Source organism: Hippopotamus amphibius, chromosome 9 (genome assembly GCF_030028045.1).
Source record: "Hippopotamus amphibius kiboko isolate mHipAmp2 chromosome 9, mHipAmp2.hap2, whole genome shotgun sequence".
Taxonomy (NCBI): domain Eukaryota; kingdom Metazoa; phylum Chordata; class Mammalia; order Artiodactyla; family Hippopotamidae; genus Hippopotamus; species Hippopotamus amphibius.
Window position 1 is genome coordinate 85064368 of NC_080194.1, and position 17247 is coordinate 85081614.

The 17247-nt window shown below is 35.7% G+C and overlaps 1 pseudogene; it reads left to right on the forward strand.

Annotated features, from left to right (window-relative positions):
- Nucleotides 1-7119: 7119 nt before the first annotated feature.
- On the forward strand, nucleotides 7120-8053 carry LOC130861330 (olfactory receptor 8B3-like; annotated as a pseudogene).
- Nucleotides 8054-17247: the final 9194 nt, after the last annotated feature.

Genomic DNA, 17247 nt, shown 5'->3' on the forward strand with positions numbered 1-17247 from the left:
AAATCCCACTTGATAATTGTGTATCATGCTTTTAATGTGTTTCTGGTTTCTTTATGCTAGGATTATGTTGAGGATTTCTGCATCTATGTTCATTGGTGATATTGGTCTACAATTTTATTTTTTTGTGATATCTTTGTCTAGTTTGGTATCAGTGTGATGGTGGCCTTGTAGAAAGAACTTGGGAGTGTTACTCCCTATGCAATTTTTTGGAAGAGTTTGAGAAGAATACGTGTTAGCTCTTCTCTAGATGTTTGACAGAATTCTCCTGTGAAGCCGTCTGGTCCTGGAATTTGTTTGTTGGAAGATTTCTTAATTACAATTTCAATTGCATTACTTGTGATAGGTGTGTTTATATTTTCTAATTCTTCCTGATTCAGCTTGGAAAATTGTACCTTTCCAAGAGTTTGTCCATTTCTTCAAAGTTGTCCATTTTATAGGCATATGGCTGTTTGTATGAGGGTGGGTCAAAAATTATGAACACTCTGGTTATATGAAAACTTCTGTAAATCCTATAACCAGAGTGCAGATACTTTTTGACTCACCCTCATAGTAGTCTCTTATAATCCTTTGTATTTCTGTGGTGACAATTGTGATTTCTCCTTTTTAACTTCTAATTTTAATGAATAAAGTCAGGAATAGAAAAACAAATACTGTATGCTAACATACATATATATATGGAATCTAGAAAAATGATATTGATGAACCTAGTGGCAGGGCAGGCATAGAGACACAGACATAGAGAAAGTACTTGAGGACACAAGAGGGGAAGGGGAAGCTGTGGTGAAGTGAGAGAGTAGCATTGACATATATACACTACCAAATGTAAAATAGATAGCTAGAGGGAAGCTGCTGCAGAGCACAAGGAGATCAGCTCAGTCCTTTGTAGCAACCTAGAGAGGTGGGATAGGTTTGGTGGGAGGGAGGCTTAAGTGGGAGGGGATATGGGGATATATGTGTGCATATAGCTTATTCACTTTGTGTACAGCAGAAACTAACACTACATTGTAAAGCAATCATACTCCAATAAAGATGAGAAAATTGCATCAAAAAGAATAAAATACCAAGATTAAATCTAACTGAGGAATTAAAGACTCATGCTCAGAAAATTATGACACTGATGAAAGAAATTGAAGATGACACTAACAAATGGAAAGATATACCTTGCTTATGGTTTGGAGAAGTTAGTATTGTTAAAATGAGCATACTACCCAAGGCAGTTTACAGATTCAATGAAATCCCTATCAAAAAAAGTAGCATTTTTCATAGAACTTGAACAAGTAATTCTGAAATTTGTGTGGTAACACAAAAAAACCTGCATAGCCTAAGCAATCTTAAAAAAAAAAAAAAAACTAGAGATATCACACTTCCTGATTTCAAACTATACTGCGAATCTATAGTAATCAAAACAGTATAGACTTCCCTGGTGGTGCAGTGGTTAAGAATCTGCCTGCCAATGCAAGGGACACAGGTTCCATCCCTGGGGAGGGAAGATCCCACATGCTATGGAGCAACTAAACCCATGAGCCACAGCTACTGAGCTCTGGTAAGTATAAAAGATTTTGGACTTCCTAGGTCATGCAGTGGTTAAGAATCTGCCTGCCAATGCAGGGGACATGGGTTCCATCCCTGCCCCAGGAGGATACCACATGCTGCATGTGTCACAACTATTGAGCCTGTGCTCTAGAGCCTGTGAGCCACAACTATTGAACCCATGTGCTGCAAGTACTGAAGCCCATGCACCTAAAGCCCGTGCTCTGCAACAAGAGAAGCCACCACAATGAGGATCCTGTGCACCACAATGAAGAGTAGCCCCCACCCGCTGCAACTGGAGAAAGCCTGAGTGCAACAACAAAGACCCAACACAACCAATAAAAAGTAAATAAATTTATATATCAAAAAAAGATTTCTCAAAACAAAACAAAACTGTATAGTACTGGCACAACACACATGCAGATCAATGGGACAGAATTGAGAGCCCAGAAATGAACCCACACTTATATGGTCCATTAATCTATGACAAAGGAATGAAGAGTATAAAATGTGGAAAAGATAGCCTCTTCAGTACATGGTTTTGGGAAAACTGAGCAGCTACATGCAAGAGATTCAAACTGGACCACTATCTCATACCATATACAAAGATAAACTCAAAATGGATTAAAAAATTAAATGTAAAAGGTGGAATCATAAAACTTCTGGAAGAAAACATAGGCCAAATTCTCTTTGTCATTAGTATCAGCAATATTTATTTTAATATGTCTTCTCAGCCAAGGGAAACACAAGTATAAAGTAAACAAATGGGACTACTCAAACTGAAAAGCCGTTCCACAGCTAAGGAAACTGTCTCCAAAATGAAAGGCAGTTTACTGAATGGAAGAAGAAATCTGCAAACGATATATCTGATATGGAGTTAATATCCAAAGTATACAAAGCACTCATACAACTCAACATCAAGGAAACTAACAACTCAATTAAAAAATGGGCAGAGGAACTGGATAGACATTGTTCCAAAGAAGGCACACAGATGGTCAACAGACACATGAAAAGATGCTCAACATTACTAATCATCAAGGAAAGGCTAATCAAACCACAATGAGACATCACCTCACAACTCTTTGAATGGCTATTACCAAAAAGAAAACAAATGAAGTGTTAATGAGAATGTGGATAAAATGGTACATTTGTGCACTGTTGATGGGAAAGTTAATACAATGGAAAACAGTATGAAGGCTCCTTAAAAAATTAAAAATAGAATCACCTTACAAGCCAGCAATTCCACTGCTAGGTACATATCTGAAGAAAACAAAGGCAGTAATTCAAAAAGATATATGCACCACTAAGTTCACTCCAGGGTAATTTACAGTAGCCAAGATAAAGAAACAATGAAACTGCCTATTGTTAAATGAATGGGTAAGGGATATGTGACACACACACACACACACACCCAGAATAGTACTTAGCCCTGAAAAAGAATGAAATCTTGCCATTCGAGACAACATGGATGGACCTGGAGTATATTATTCTAATAAAATTATGTCAGACACAGAAAGAAAAACATTGTAAGATTTAACTTTTATGTGGATTCTGAAAAACAAAATAAATCAACAACCATAACCAAGCAGAAACTGAGTTAGAGGTACAGAGAACAAACACATGGTTGCCAGAGGGGAGGGTAGAGGGGATGAGAGAAATAGGTGAGAAAGATTTAGAGGTACAGACTGCCAGTTACAAAATAAATGAGTAATAGGTATAAAAACACAGCGTGGGGGATATAGTCAATAATAATGTAATATCTTTGTATGGTTACAGATGGTAACTAGAATTACTGTGGTGATGATTTTGAAATGTACAGAAATACCAGAACATTGTGTTTTGTACCAGGAACTAACATAGTTCTGTTAGTCAATAATACTTCAAAAACAAACAAACAAACTTATAGAAAAAGATATCAGATTTGTGGTTATCAGAGGCAGGGTATAGGGGGAGGACAAACTGGATGAGGGTAGTTAAAGGGCACAGGCTTTCAGTTATAAGATAAATAAGTACTAGGATGTAATGTACAACATGATAAACATATTTAACACTGCTATGAGTTCTATATGAAAGTTGTTAAGGAAGGATATCCTAATAGTTCTCATTAGAAGGAAACAAATATTTTTTCTTTTATTTTACATCTGTGTAAGATGATGGATGTTCAGTAAACTTACTGTGGTAATCATTTCATGATGCATGTAAGTCAAATCATGATACTATACACCTTAAAATTATATAGTGTTGTATGTCAATTATAGCACAACAAAACTGGAAGGAAAAATAATTTTTAAAATACGGAAAAATTGGTCTCTTTATATTCTTAAAGGTAATAGAATTTTTAATGTATTGTGGAAATTAGATTCTTATCAGATATATCACTTACAGGTATTCTTTCCACTCTGTGATGATGTTATTCATTCTCATGATGATGTCTTTTGAACCTCAAAAGTTTTTAATTTGATGATGTCCGTTCTTCTGCTTTTGTTTTGTTTTTTGTTTTTTGTTTTCCTCTTCTTCATCATTTGTGCTCCATGAGTTGTATCTAGGAAACCATTGTCTATCCTAAGGTCAAGGATTTACTCTAATATTTTCTTCTTGGGGCTTAATAACATTAATTTTCACATTTAGATCAAAGGTTTATTTTGAGTTAATTTTCTTTATATTGTGAGAGACATCTAAATTCATTCCTTTGTAATGAACTTTTAATTATTCACTATGTCATGTTGAAAAGGAGTTTCAATGAAACCTAAAATTAAAATTTCATGCAGCATAGGAAATGCATAAGAAATTCAGCAACTAGGGGTTTGTTTCACCACTCTCTTAGGAGTTGCCATACCAAAAAAAAAAAAAAAAACAAGCAAAAATTCCTGTAATTGTGGTAGTAGATGTCACTGTTTTGTGGTAGAGTTTTTTTTAAGGAGTTTGCAAACTTTTTCATTTGAGAGTTTGATGCTTTTCTGGTAATAAGAGAACTCTCTTTTAATATAGAATGATATTCCTCCACCTCCTTCCACTAAGTATGTGTGTGTGTAAATATAGATTTATATATCGTTGTTTTTTACATACAAATATGTATATATTTCTAAAATCAGTTGAACCTCTCAAGACAATTAAGTGTTTTCTAAAATTTAAACATTATCCAACATTCTTTTTTATATTTCTGAGATGGCTAAAAGTTTGTACAATATTTAATCTGTGTAAAATACTCCAATCAATCAAAATGGTACTTTCATGGCTTCTCATCAAACATAACTCTGACTCAATTTCTTCTTTAGTTTAACCAAGACTAATAATTTTGAGAATTATATTTTTACTTCATAGCTTCAAGTTTTAAGTGGGTAACAGAGAACAATTGGACGTTCTTAAAGTAGGGAGGGGCATAACTGTGATTTCAGACCTTATTCTAGCAGCAGTGTTCATGGATAAATAAGAAGGAGTATCTAGGAAAATGCTGGAATAATAGGAGCCACGATAGTTCAACACTTCAGTTCACTTTGAACATGAAAAGCCAGAAGTTGTGTGGTGGCTGAGGGACATGGGTGGAGGACACTGTGGTTGTGGATGCTATGGCTTAGCATAAAAGAGGTGTTGACTATATTCTGAAGGTTCTCAAGCAAAAACAAAAACAACATGCTTTTAAGAAATATTGATTGAGTTTCTTCTATGTAACCTGAACTGTTCTTAGAGTCATTAGCAAAATAGTAAACAAGATAGAAAAAAAATGTTTGTCCTGATAGAGTTTACAGTTTATACAGGAACACAGGAATGAAAGGAAAAAAGTCTGATGAGTGTTATGGCAGAGAATCTACTGGAATTAATGGGAACATAAATAATGACAGCTAAGGTTTATTGACTCTTTACCATGTGCCAGGCACAGTTCCAACCCTTTTACTTAGGTGTTTTTCATTAAACACTTTACCATCCCTATTTTACAAATTTGAATGCAGAGATTAAGTAACTTGTCCCAAGTGCTATAGTCTGTAAGGCTGGAAGAAGCAAGGCAAGATTCACACCATTCTCTCTAACTCCATAGCCCCTACTCTTTTATATGATGAGAAGAAATTGATAACCTCAGTTACTGAAATATTACAGAAAGTGACCCAGCAGGAGAGTCAGGTAGAAATTTCAGGTGTGTGTTAAAAGTATAAACTATAAAAGGGATTAAACAACAATGCAAGTTATTTCAGAGATACCCCAGAGAGAGAACAACTGGAATGAGTTACTGCAACATTTGAAAAGTTTCAGACAAAGAAATAATAAAATCTGCAATTAGGATCATTGCAGAAAAAAATGTCCATTTAGGAAAGGGGGAAAAAAGAAGGAATGAAACAATGTAGTAACTTTCCATTCAGAGGTAAAGATAGTGAGGAGATGGGAATCTACTTTGCATCTGCCTCAGGGATGTACAATCCCTAGAGTAAAGCGAAATGAATGAGCCCATAAGAAACTAAAGACAGATGGTGAAACAGGGATTATAATTTCCTTATTCCCTTTTATACATATAATATACTCCGTGGGGAAAGGAGTGAGCAAGTTTCTAGCCTGTTTTTAACCAAGTGCATTACATGATTGCACCCCCATTAAATCTGTGCCTAATCAAGTAACAAGTGTGATAATAAAATGCTATATTTTTCTCTACTGCTTTAAAGGACTGAAAATAAACAGAAAGTATAGTAGCTCATAAAGTTTTCCAGACCAAAAGTCTAGGCCATTTCCTCTTAGAATCAAAGGAATCAAGCCTAAGAAGCTGAAATTACATTTCCAGTACCAACTGGGTAAAGTCAGATAAAGGCAGATAAGGGAGCTAGCCCTGAGGTTTTCTGAACTAAGGAGTGTGACTTTCTGAATTCGATTTACAATACTGATTTACAATACTTGTTTTGAGATGAAAGTCCAGGGACCTATATATGCCCATTTTTTCTTGTTTTGCGCCGTTCTGAGATGCAAGTGAAACTGAAGGGAGAATCTGTTGGAGAGGGATCAGAGAATGTTTAGAGACATTAGGGGGCTCAAAGGATATGTCAGTCAGAAAGTTCACTCTAAGTAGGTAGAAATCTCACTCTTCTACCTTTATGGCTTTTATTCTAAGACATGAAGAGCAACTAATCTTCTCATAGATTTTGATCCTCTCATCTTGGATTAGAAACAGTGTTCTTCGTACCTACCACATCAGGTCTAATGTGTGTTAGAGGCCAGCACAAGGTTGCAAGGACCACTACCTCTAATTTTACTGGTGATGGGGAAGAGTTCAAGAGAATGAGGAAATGCTAGATAAGCGTAGAACAATACTCCTGATCCATCATTCTTCCCAGCAGGTGTGTTTGCATTGGCAGCACTGGCCTTCCCTCTGGAGGCTAGGTTTGTGATGCCCTTTGTTATATTTAGCTTATTAAAGCTCCAATATAGGGCAAGACCATATTACTCTGCATCATGATAATGGTAAAGGCAGATTGTACTTGATCGGGTCAGAATGCTGTCAGCCATTTCCCGTGTATATACTCTTTTGTAGGCTGAGACACTATGGAAATAGCTGACTTTTTCTCTAATGGAACACTTTTTTCCTGTGTCCACAGATTCCCTTAGAGAAAAATGCCTCCTGGAAATGGCACTTTTGTAACTGAATTCATTCTTTTGGGATTAACAGACCAATCAGATCTCCAACTACCCCTGTTCTTCCTATTTCTAGGAATGCATGTGGTCATTGTGTTGGGAAATTTGGGCTTGCATAATCCTAATTGTGCTAAATTCACATCTACACACCCCCATGTACTTTTTCCTCTTTAACTTGTCCTTCACGGACCTCTGTTATTCCTCTGTGTTTACACCCAAAATGCTGATTAACTTCATATCTAAGAAGAGTATTATTTCTTACATTGGGTGTATGACCCAGATCTACTTTTTCGGTTTTTTTGTCATTTCTGAATGCTATGTGCTGACCTCAATGGCCTATGATCGCTATGTGGCCATATGTAACCTGCTTTTGTATAACATTGCCATGTCTCCTAAAGTGTGTTCCATCCCTATATTTGCTTCATACTTTATGGCATTTTCTGGTGCCATGGCTCACACTGGATGCATGCTGAGACTGACCTTCTGTGATGCAAACATCATCAATCATTATTTCTGTGACATCCTCTCTGGGCTCCAGCTCTCCTGCATGAGCACCTAGGTCAATGAGGTGGTAGTTTTCATCGTGATGGGCATCAATATCACTGTGCCCAGTCTCACCATCTTTGTCTCTTATGGTGTCATCCTCACCAACATCCTTCACATCCACTCCGCGGAGGGCAGGTCCAAAGCCTACAGCACCTGCAGTTCCCACGTAATTGCTGTTTCTCTGTTCTTTGGATCATGTACATTTATGTATCTCAAACCATCTTCTGCTGGGTCTATAGATGTAAGAAAAATCTCTTCTCTGTTTTACACCAGTGTGGTTGACACAATGAACCCCTTAATCTACAGCTTGAGAAATAAAGATGTGAAAATTGCTCTGAGAAGAACTCTAAGTAGGAGATTGTTTTGATTAGAAACAGTATCTGTCTGTACAGATAGTCACAGGGCAGGAAGTTTCTGTTTTTAATTATAATGATTTTATTCACAGTCTTCTTATTTCTTTTCACCATATGGAAGGAAATCATAGTCTTCTCTCAATTTATTTCCACTTTTTGAGGAGCAAGTCTTCTCTCTTTACCATTTGCAAAGTTTCTTTTCCTCACATATTCCCATTTATTAATCCTATTACAAAAAACTTATTATCTTTGTGGGGTTTTTTTCTTTATCATTTTCAACTTTTTTCCCTCTGGAAATAAAAGACTGGTCTGCAGATGACCAAATCAGGGAACATTAGGGTGACATAGTGTCATTGGTGATGTCTTATATGCCATTTGCCATTGAGAGCATGAATCAGACAATATTTTCTCTTCCCATCTTCCCAGTCTTCCTTGAGCAAGAATATATGTCATTTAATGCCTGAGATGGAAGGTTCCATAGTGACCTTTAAATATGACCTACTTTGCATCTGTAAACACTATATATTATGCTTCCTTAGCAAAGGATTTCCTTACTCATGCACAGTCAGTCCTGCACATAACAGATTGTTAATGTGTATTGCTTGAATGGGAAAGTATAGCTCAGAGTACTTATTGCTTTATTTACAGTTGTATATCTTTTTGGATTTAATTTTTTGTTATATTATTATTTTTAAGCTCCTTATTGGCTTATAATTGCTTTACACTCTTGTACCAGCTTTTGAGGTACAACAAACTGAATCAGCTGTATTTATACATATATCCCCATATCCCCTTCCTCTCTCAACTCCCTCTCACACTCCCTGTCCTGGCCTTCTAAGGCATCACCCATCATCAAGTTAATCTCCCTTTGTTACACAGCAAATTCCCACTAGCCATCTATTTTACAGTTGCCAGTGTATATATGTCTATGCTACTCTCTCACTTCCTCGCAGCTTCCCCTTTGACCCCGCCTCCCCAACCCCATGTGCTCCAGTCCATTCTCTGCATCTGCATTCTTATTCTTGCCCTATCACTGGGTTCATCAGTACCAATTTTTTTTTTTTTTTTTAGATTCCGTATATATGAGTTAGTATACAGTATTTGTTTTCCTCTTTCTGGCTTACTTCACTCTGTATGACAGACTCTAGGTCTATCCACCTCATTACATATAGCTCCATTTCATTCCTTTTTATGGCTGAGTAATATTCCATTGTATATATGTGCCACATCTTCTTTATCCATTCATCTGTTGATGGGCATTTAGGTTGCTTCCATGCCCTGGCTATTGTAAATAGTGCTGCAATGAACATTATGGTACATGTTTTTTTTTGGTTTGTGGTTTTCTCTGGGTATATGCCCAGGAGTGGGATTACTGGATCATATGCTAGTTCTATTCTTAGTTTTTTAAGGAACCTCCAAACTGTTTTCCATAGTGGTTGTACCAACTTACATTCCCACAAACAGTGCAGGAGGTTTCCCTTTTCTCCACACCCTCTTGGGCATTTATTGTTTCTAGATTTTTTGATGATGGCCATTCTGACTGGTGTGAGGTGATACCTCATTGAGGCTTTGAGGTGCATTTCTCTAATGATTAATGATGTTGAGCATCTTTTCATGTATTTGTTGGCTATCTGTATGTCTTCTTTAGAGAAATGTCTATTTAGGTCTTCCGCCCATTTGTGGATTGGGTTATTTGCTTTTTTGGTATTAAGCTGCATAAGCTGCTTGTATATTTTGGAGATTAATCCTTTGTTGCTTCATTGGAGAGTATTTTTTCCCATTCTGAGGGTTGTCTTCTTGTCTTGTTTATGGTTTCTTTGGTTGTACAAAAGCTTTTAAGTTTCATTAGGTCCCATTTGTTTATCCTTGGTTTTATTTCCATGATTCTAGGAGGTGGGTCAAAAAAGATGTTATTTTGGTTTACGTCATAGAGTGTTCAGCCTATGTTTTCCTTTAAGAGGTTTATACTGTCTGGACTTACATATAGGTCTTTAATCCATTTGGAGTTTAGTTTTGTGTATGGTGTTAGGAAGTGTTCTAATTTCATTCTTTTACATGTAGCTGTCCAATTTTCTCAGCACCACTTATTCAAAGAGTTGTCTTTTTTCCATTGTATATTCTTGCCTCCTTTGTCAAAGAAAAGGTGCCCATATGTGCTTGGGTTTACCTCTGGGTTCTCTATTCTATTCCATTGATCTTCCTTTTTTTTTTTTGTACCAGTACCATACTGTCTTGATCACTGTGGCCTTGTAGTATAGTTTGAAGTCAGGAAGCCTAATTCCACCAACTCCGTCTTTTCTTCTCAAGATTGCTTTGGCTACTCAGGGTCTTTTGTGTTTCCATACAAATTGTAAGATTTCTTGTTCTAGTTCTGTGAAAAATGCTGTTGGTAATTTGATAGGGATTGCTTTGAATCTGTAAATTCCTTTGGGTAGTATAGTCATTTTCACAATGTTGATTCTTCCAATCCGAGAACATGGTGTGTCCCTCCATCTGTTTGTATCTTTCATTAGTGTCTTACAGTTTTCTGCATACATGTTTTTTGCCTCCTTAGGCAGGTTTATTCCCAGGTATTTTATTCTTTTTGTTGCAATGGTAAATGGGATTGTTTCCTAAATATCTCTTTCTGATATTTCATTGTTTGTTTATAGGATTGCAAGAGATTTCTGTGCATTGATTTTGTATCCTGCAACTTTACTAAATTCGTCAATTAATGCTAGCAGTTTTCTGGAAGCTTCTTTTGTGTTTTCTATGTATAATGTCATGTCATCTGCAAAGAGTGACAATTTTACTTTTTTTCCAACTTGGATTCCGTTTATTTGTTTTTCTTCTCTGACTGCTTTGGCTAACACTTCTAAAACTGTGTAGAATAATAGGGGTGAGTGTGGGCACCCTTGTCTTCTTCCTGTCCTTGGAGGGGATGCTTTCAGTTTTTCACCATTTAGAATGATGTGAGCTGTTGGTTTGTCATATATGGCTTTTATTATGTTGAGGTAACTTGCTTATATGCCCACTTTCTGGAGAGTTTTTATCATAAATGTATGCTGAATTTTGTCAAAAGCTTTTTCTGCATCTATTGAGATGATCATATGGTTTTTATCCTTCAATTTGTTAATATGATGTATCACATCGGTTGATTTGTTTATATTGAAGAACCCTTGCATCCCAGGGATAAACCCTACTTGATCATGCTGTGTGATCTTTTTAATGTGCTGTGGGATTCTGTTAGCTAGTATTTTGTTGAGGATTTTTGCATTTATACTCATCAGTAATATTGGCCTGCAATTTTTTTTTATGTGTGTGTGATATCTTTGTCTGGTTTTGGTATCAAGGTAATGGTGGCCTCATAGAATGAGTTTGGGAGTGTTCCTTCTTCTGCTATCCTTTGGAAGAGTTTGAGAAGGATAGGTGTTAGCTCTTCTCTAAATGTTTGATAGAATTCGCCTGTGAAGCCATCTGGCCCTGGGCTTTTGTTTGTTGGGAGATTTTTAATCACAGTCTCAATTTCCATACTTATGATTGTTCTGTTCATATGTTCTATTTCTTCCTGGTTCAGTCTGGGAAGATTGTACTTTTCTAAGAATTTATCCATTTCTTCCAGGTTATCCAGTTTATTGGCATATAGATGGTTGTAGTAGTCTCTCATGATCTTTTGTATTTCTGCAGTGTCGATTGTCACTTCTTTTTCATTTCTAATTCTGTTGATTGTGTCTTCTCCCTTTTTTCCCTTATGAGTCTGGTTAATGGTTTATCAATTTTGTTTATTTTCTCAAAGAACCAGCTTTTAGTTTCATTCATCTTTCTAATTGTTTTAGGTGTAAGGTTAGGTTGTTTATTCAATATTTTTCTTGTTTATTGAGGTAGGACTGTATTGCTATAAACTTCCCTCTTAGAACTGCTTTTGCTGTGTCCCATAGGTTTGGGGTCATCATGTTTTCACTGTCATTTATTTCTATATATTTTTTGATTTCTTCTTTAATTTCTTCAGTGATCTCTTGGATGTTTAATAGCATATTGCTTAGCCTACATGTGTTTGTATTATTTTTTTCCTGTAATTGATATCTAGTCTCATGGTGTTATGGTCAGAAAAGATGCTTGATATGATTTCAGTTTTATTAAATTTACCAGGGTTTAATTTGTGACCCAAGATGTGTTCTATCCTGGAGAATGTTCCATGTGCACTTGAGAAGAAAGAGTATTCTGTACTTTTTGATGGATTGTCCTGTAAATATCAGTTAAGTCCGTCTGGTCATGTGTCATTTAAAGCTTGTGTGTCCTTATTTACTTTTTGTTTGAATGATCTGTCCATTGATGTAAGTGGGGTGTTAAAGTTTACTTTTATTGTGTTACTGTCGAGTTCCTTTTATATGGCTGTTAGCATTTGCCTTATGTATTGAGGTGCTCCTGTGTGGGGTGCATAGATATTTACAATTGCTATGTCTTCTTCTTGGATTGATCCCTTGATCATCATGTGATGTACTTCCTTGTCTCTTGTAATAGTCTTTATTTATAAGTCTAATTTGTCTTATATTAATATTGCTACTCTCGCTTTCTTTTGACTTCCATTTGCATGAAATATCTTTTTCCATCCCCTCACTTTCAGTCTGTATGTGTCCGTAGGTATGAAGGGGGTTTTTGTAGACAGCATATAGAAGGGTCTTGTATTTGTATCCATTCAGCCAGTCTGTGTCTTTTGGTTGGAGTATTTAGTACATTTACATTCAAGGTGATTATTGATATGTATATTCCTATTACCATTTTCTTAGTTGTTTTGGGTTTGTTTTTGTAGGTCTTTTCTTTCTCTTGTGTTTCCTGCCTACAAAAGTTCCTTTAGCAATTATTGTAAGGCTGGTTTGGTGGTGCTGAATTCTCTTAACTTTTGCTTGTCTGTAAAGCTTCTGATTTCTCTGTCAAATCTGAATGAGATTCTTGTTGGGTATTCTTGGCTGGAGGTTTTCCCCTTTCATCACTTTAAATATATTCTACCACTCCCTTCTGGCTGGCAGATTTTCTGCAGAAAGATCAGCTGTTAACCTTATGAGGGTTTCCTTGTATGTACTTTGTTACTTTTCTCTTGCTGCTTTTAATATTTTTTGTTTGTGTTTAATTTTTTAGTTCAATTAGTATGTGTCTCTGTGTGTTTCTCCTTTGGTTTATTCTGTATGGGACTCTCTGAACTTTTTGGACTTGATTATTTCCTTTCCCATATTTGGGAAGTTTTCATCTATAATCTCCTCAAATATTTTTTCATACACTTTCTTATTTTCGTCTTCTTCTGGGACACCTATAATTTGAATATTGGTGTGCTTAATGTTTTCCCCGAGGTCTCTGAGACTATCCTCCATTCTTTTCATTCTTTTTTCTTTTTCTTGCCCTGTGGCAGTTATTCCCACCATTCTGTCTTCCAGCTCACTTACTCATTTTTCTGTCTCCGTTATTCTGCTATTGATTCCAGTTAGAGTATTTTTTTATTTCAGTAAGTGTATTGTTCATTACTATTTGTTTGCTCTTTAGTTCTTCTAGGTCCTTGTTAAATGCTTCTTGTATTTATTCTGTTTCAGAGATTTTGGATCATCTTTACTGTTATTACTCTGAGTTCTTTTCAGGAAAGTTGCCTATTTCTTCTTCATTTATTTAGTCTTGTGGGTTTTTATCTTGCTCCTTTGCCTGCAAGATGTTTCTCTATTTACTTTACAGTGTTTGAGGTCTTCTTTCCCTAGGCTGTCAAGTCATAATCCCCCTGCTTCTGTTCTCTACCTCCTGCACTGGGCACAGGGATATCAACTTGATGATTGGTGATGAACAAGATGGGTGGGATAGGGACAATGGGAGGGAGGCTCAAGAGGGAGTGGATATGGGGATATATGTATAAATACAACAGATTCACTTTGTTGTACATCGGAAACTGGCACAACAGTGTAAAGAAATTATACTCCAATAAAGATCTGGGAAAAATAAGCAACATAGAAGAGTGGTAAAGTGTACAGTAGTCCAATAACCCTGCTCTAATAGTCTTGGGACTAATATTTCTTGAAGAGCTGAAAATAGAGTGAAAATAACAAATGATTGTTCTGCCCCCTATTTTCCAAAAACTATTTATGTGAAAAGTTTTTCTTTTTCTTATAGTCAAATCACTACCTGCTTGGGAAATGCTTCCTCTCTATGTTCAGGTTTTTAAGCTGTAGCAATGTTTGCTTGTGCAATCACTGAGCTTGGCTCAATTTACCCAACTGACATTTGCTGAGGACCAGAGACATATGGCTGTGTGGAGCCTCACTTAGTTCACATGTTTCAAGGGGTTAAGCCTCTGCTAATGCATTTGCCTTTGCTTGAAAGGCAACACTAGCAGTGCAGCCTCTGGAGAAATGAATATGTACCCACATAAAATTATTCACTCAGCTTTGAACAAATCTGCAGTATGATGCACCTGTGAAGATTCAAATATCACATTGTCAGAAGTTTAGACTCAAAGACATCTGCAGGCATCTTGCTAGTTGAAAGTCATTTATAAAAAGTAAACTATAAAAACATCGCAAAAAATGTCAATTCATACCACTGAGGTCAAATTCCCACCTCCCCATCGAAAGCCCAAATCTCTTAGATGCATCTTTGTTCCTACATTTACTTCTATTGTTTACTTCTTTATAGTCCTAGTCTGATGCACAAGACACAGTGATTTGAGGAAGTTAAATACAGAGCCCTTGTTCTGCACTAATAGAGAAAATAAATAGTATGTCAAGTGAAGACCAAAATATCTTTATTACATCTTTACTGTTGGAAAGGGGAAAAGAAAAGCATGTGGGTAAATGTAAAATCTTGAGGAGAAGAAGAAGAAGAAGAGGGAGAGGGAAGGGGAGGGGGAGGAAGGGGGGGGAAGGAAGAGGGGAAGAGTAGAAGGGGGGAGGAAACACAATGTCCTGGGGAAAAAAGAAAAAAAAGATATCCATTAAAGAACCTGAATGCTTCTGTACCAACAGAAGAGAGCATGGATGAACTAAGATTACTGAAAACTATCTCAAAGAGTAAAACTTATCCACAAAAATGCGTATGAAGATAAAACAGAGGCAAAACTCATGTATAGTTTTATAAAAATAAGCAGTAGTGATTTGGAGGTGGGAGGTATTGACTAGCAATGGGCAGAAGGAACATTCTCAGTGATAGAAATGCTTTACATCTTGCTAGCAGTGTAGGCTACACAGTGTGTTTAATTTTCAAACTAATCCATCTGCATACTTGGTACCTGTCCATTTCACTGAATGTAAATAATACCTCAAAAAAATTTAAGAATGTAAATTAAGGACTTCATTCCAAAAATGATAAAGAAATTAATAAAGTAAGTAGAAAAAAACAGCATAGAAAACAAAGAAGAATTTAATAGACATTAGAAAAGCAGACATAATTAAAAAATCAAAATCCTATTATTTTAGAAAAATTAAAATATACAGGAATATTAATAAAGATAAAAGAGATATATAAATATACAAAGTAATAAATAAGAAACACAAATCATCCACCCTATTGTAATTTATTATTATACTAAAATACCTAGTTGATGCAATTAAATATGAAAAATCAACTAGCAGTATAAGAACTGTGAAAAAAATCATCTTTATTTGCAGATGATATGACAGCATACCTGGAAAAACATATAGAATCAAAGATATAGCTAACAATAAAAAACAGAGTAAGATAATGGGAAGTAAAGAACATTCAAAAATCAATATACAATTGATAAATTACAGGGCATAATAATATAGAAAACTTCATGAGTATAAAACACACATGAACAAATTTAACAAAAAAAATGTGCAATACCTACTTGAGACATACATTCCAGTATGCCTGAAAGATACAAAATAGATTTGAACAAATAAAAATACATTTATTTTTCTTGGATAGGATAATTCAACATTTACAGATGTCAATCTCTCCTATTTACCAACTTAATATAACCCCAATAAAAATACCACAAAGATTTTTTATGGTTTTAGGCAATTTTTTCAACTTTACTAAAGTCTAAGTGTACAGCCATTTATTGAAGTATAATTGAAATACTACATTGCACATATGTAAAATGTACAATTTGATTAGTTTTGACACATCAATCCATATATGAAATGATCACTACTCTCAAGAGGAAAAATATTCATTTACTCTCAAAAGTGTTCTCTTGACCACTGTCCACAGTCAACCACTGACTTGCATTTTGTTACTGTATATTGTTGGCATTTTTATTGTAAATACAGCAATGAACCAGACAAATGAAGTCCCTGCTTTCATGGAGCTGACATTTTAGAAGGATGAAACAAACAAAACAACTAAACAAATTAATAAGAAATGTATGGCAGCTGAAAAGAAATCAGGATGATATGACTCTTTGAGGCTACTTAGACTGGATGTTCAGGAAAGGATTTTCTGAAGAAGGAATATTTAAAGTGGGACCTCAGTATCAAGATTCTAGGCATGCGATGATCACAACTGCACAGAGGATTCTAAGCAATAGGAACACAACAAAAGATGGAAAGCTTTTCTGTCTAAGGGGAAGGGAATGAACTTTGGTGTTTAGAGCATTCTGATCAATGGAGAGTGTTATCCACTGAGAATAGAAAGATTGGCAGGGCCAGATCAAAGGATTCTTAGGAAGGAATGCAGTATCAATCATGACATTATTTGAAAAAGCTTGGCACCTGAACATATCAATAGGAAGGTTGTGGTTATGAGTTCTAATTTGAAAAGGTTTTATGGAAAGGAGAAAGGATGAATGTACTTGTTTGCATAAAATATGCATTTGATTCCTAGTTTTACTCTTTGTCAGGCTTATGGCCTTGAGTAAAAAGGTAACCTTTCTGAGACTCAGGTTTCATAATTAAGAAAATGGTAGGTTGGATTAGATATGCTTTATTACCATTAGAGAGCTATATTATTTTCCTAGAATTTTCTGCACTTAATAAATTAAGTAAGCTTGTGAATAGAGTAGAAATTTCTAAAACTCTCATCTTGTTTACATCCTCATGTAGTGTAAATGAGGAAAATGAAATTTTATAAGAATTCTTCAATTATTTACTCATACAAAAACAGTCAAGTCTTAATCAACATGAGAATAAAAAGTGTGGGCTTTAGAGTCCAAGGAACTAGGGTTGCATCCATCCTGGTTCTGCCATTTACTAGCTGAGACCTTAGGCAAGCTCCTCATTCTCTCTGAGTCTTA